Genomic DNA, 3,483 nt, shown 5'->3' with positions numbered 1-3,483 from the left:
GCCCTCAGTAGAAACTATTTTATGAGAGCCTCAACTGCTGGGGTTATATCAGAGCCTAACCCACCCTGGAAAAAATACTAACTCCAGCTGTATCTTCCTCTAGCTCTCCTCATGTAAGAACACAAATACCCAACTCCAGATCCCTCCAGTTACCTTGTTCCACCTAAAAGTTAGGGTTAGGGTTGTGTGTGGGGGGGGATGGGAGTGGGCACTGAAAAGCATTGGTTAAGTTTGCGGTGTATGGGCATGGGCCTACTAAGACTGAGACCTAATCATAGGATTACAGAATACTTCCCCTCCTCCCACAATTCACCACCATATTACTAAAGGCCAGTTTACTGCAGTTTCTTTTACCCAGTGATCACTGATCACGTCCACTTTTCAACAAAAAATTACAGGGCATACTCAAAGGCAAAACAAAACAAAACCCAAAACAAAACAACAGCAACCAGAAAATAATTTAAAGAGATAGAATCAGCATCAGAAGAATCAGAACCAAAGTCAGATATTGCCAGAACGTTGGAATGATCAGATCAATAATTTAAAAAATCTGATTAATATGCTAAGCATGGTAATAGAAAAATTAGACAATGTATAAGAACAAATGAATAATGTAAGCAGAAAGATAGAACTTCTAAGAAAGAATTAAAAATGCTAGAGATCAAAAGCACTATAACAGAAATAAAGATTGCCTTTGATGGACTCATCACTAGACTGGACACAACTGAGGAAAAAAATCTGAGCTTTATGAATATGACAATAGAAATTTCCAAAACTGGAAAGCATAAAGAAAAAACACTGGAAAGAAAAGAGAATGAAATATCTAAAACTGTGAGACAATTGCAGAAGGCATATCATTGTTAATGGAAAGCCAGAGGGAGAAGAAAAAGAGAAAGGAACATAAGCAATATTTGAGGCAATAATGACCAAACCAAACCAAACAAAATAAAGCAAAGTTACACTTGGCTATGTCCTTTTCAAACTGCAGAAAATTAAAGATTAATAAAAAATCTTGAAAGAAGTGAGAGGAACCACTTTATATAGAGAGGAGCAAAGATAATGACTTTTCCTCAGAATCTATTCAAGCAGGAACAGAATGAAGTAAAATATTTAAAGTGTTGGGAGAAAAAAGACCCACCAACCTAGAATTCCTTGCCAAATAACTTTTCAAAAGTGAAGGAGAAATAAATACTTTCTTAGACAAACAAAAATTGAGAAAATTTATGTCTGTATACCTGCCTTGCAAGAAATGTTAAAGGATGTTCTTCAGAGAAAAGAAGAAAGATATGTCAGAAACTCAGATCAATATATTAGAAGAAAGAGCATCAGAGAAGGGATAAGTGAAGGTAAAATAAAACCTTTCATTTGTCTTATTTTTAATTGATCTGAGAACAGTTTGTTCAACATAATAACAGCGACAATGTATTTGATTATGTATGCATGTGTGTATGTTATGTATGTATATGTATAAGTGAAATGAATGATAGCAATGAAACAAGGGAAAGGAAGGAGTTAAGAATATTTTGTTGCTCTTCTGGGACAGCTGGGGCAGTGGTGGTGACTGAAATAACTTTACAAAAGGAAAACAATTTTGTGCCATCCTCTCCGGTAGAGATGGCCAATGTGCTTTGTAACAGAGCCAGACTGGCTTCCTATCTCCCAGGATTTTGCTCTTTAGTCAAAAGGGTTGTTAATCCCAAAGGCTTTTCAACTGCAGAATCGTCAGGTTCTGATGAGTCTCATGTGGCCACTGCACCTCCAGATATATGCTCTAGAACAGTGTGGCCTGACGAAACTATGGAACCATTTGGTCCTCAGGATCAGAGATTCCAGCTTCCTGGGAACATAGGTTTTGATTGTCACCTCAGTGGGACCACTTCACAGAAGAACAGCCTAGCTCATAACACTTTGCCTGATGTTCTAGCAGAACCTTTATCAAATGCAAGACATGAGTTTGTGATGGCACAGTATGTGAATAAATTTCAGGGTAATGATGCATCTGTTGAACAAGAAATTAACAGTGCAGAAACTTACTTTGAAAGTGCCAGAGTAGAGTGTGCAATCCAAACATGTCCAGAATTGCTGCGAAGAGCTTTTCAATCACTGTTTTCAGAAATGGCTAATAGCAAACTAATGATTCTGACTGTAACACAAAAACTAAGAATGATATGACTGTTTGGCGTGAAGATGTAGAAACTGAAAAAGAAATGCTCTTAGAAAAGTTCATCATTGGCGCTAAAGAAATTTGCTATGCTCTTCAAGCTAAAGGATACTGGACTGACGTTATTGATCCATCATCTGGTTTTGTATTTTTTGGACCACATACAAACAACACTCTTTTTGAAACAGATGAGCGCTACCGACATTTAGGATTCTCTGTCGATGATCTTGGATGTTGCAAGGGATTAATCATAGTCTCTGGGGTACCCATGTGGTTATAGGAAGTATCTTTACTAATGCAACACCAGACAGTCATATTATGAAGAAATCAAGCGGAAACTAGCAGGAATATTAATTTATTTGCTATACTATTTGTATGCAACATTTGGGTTGATGTATAAACATAGTCAAAGACTATGTTTAAAAAAACTTATTTCTAAGTATTTGTTTCAATTTTAAAATTGAAAATGTTCATTATTCATATTACCACGGATTACATGTTAAGTACATCCACATTAAATAAGAATGTAGTAATTAGCATGTAACCAGAGTATAATCTCTTACTATTTATCTCCTTTATTGTGGAAAAAAACCTGTTTTAACTATTTTCCTCCAAAAATAAAATATATATATTTGATTATGAAAAAAAGAGAATATTTTGTTATTGTGAGGTAATTTAAGGGTGAAATGATAGCAGTTCTCTACAATCTCTTCCAGAAGTTAGAAGCCAAGGAAAGTATTCATTGTATGAAGTCAGTATTATGCTAATTACCAAAACCTGACAAAGACATTATAAGAAGAAAACTATAGACCAATATCTCTCATAAACATAGATGCAAACATACTCAATGAAATATTAGTAAATCAAATCCAATAATGTATAAAACAAATTACACACTGTAACCAAGTGGGATTTATCCCAGTAATACAAGATTGGTTTAACATTTAAAGAGCAATTAATGTAATCCATCATATCAACAGGCTAAAGAAGAAAAACCACATGATTATATCAATAGAAGCAGAAAAGCATTGGACAATTGGTAGTATTGGTAAACTAATAGACAAATAGATCAGTGGGACAGAATAGAGAGCCCAGAAATAAACTCACATAAATATGGTCAACTGATCTTTGACAAAATTTCAAAGGCAATGCAATAGAGCAAAGATAATATTTTCAACAAGTAGTGCTGGAAGAAATGGACATCCACATATAGAAAAATGAATGTAGACAAAGGTTTTAACCCTTCATAAGAATCAACTCAAAATGAAACAGACCTAAATGTAAGATGCAAAACTACAAAGCTCCTAGAAGATAGCATAGGA

General features: G+C 34.9%; 1 pseudogene across 1 annotated transcript; it reads left to right on the top strand.

The window, feature by feature from the left end:
- The first annotated feature begins 1,538 nt into the window (after positions 1–1,538).
- Positions 1,539–2,503, top strand: LOC103272726 (annotated as a pseudogene). The gene has a single exon (XR_002482666.1). The product of XR_002482666.1 is annotated as a methylmalonic aciduria and homocystinuria type D protein, mitochondrial pseudogene (transcript).
- Positions 2,504–3,483: the final 980 nt, after the last annotated feature.

This window comes from Carlito syrichta, unplaced genomic scaffold, assembly GCF_000164805.1.
Source record: "Carlito syrichta isolate Samal-C Ts95f unplaced genomic scaffold, Tarsius_syrichta-2.0.1 Scaffold313184, whole genome shotgun sequence".
NCBI classification, from domain to species: Eukaryota; Metazoa; Chordata; class Mammalia; order Primates; family Tarsiidae; genus Carlito; species Carlito syrichta.
Note: the sequence above shows the minus strand (reverse complement) of the source record. Positions and strands in the feature narration are given on the sequence as shown.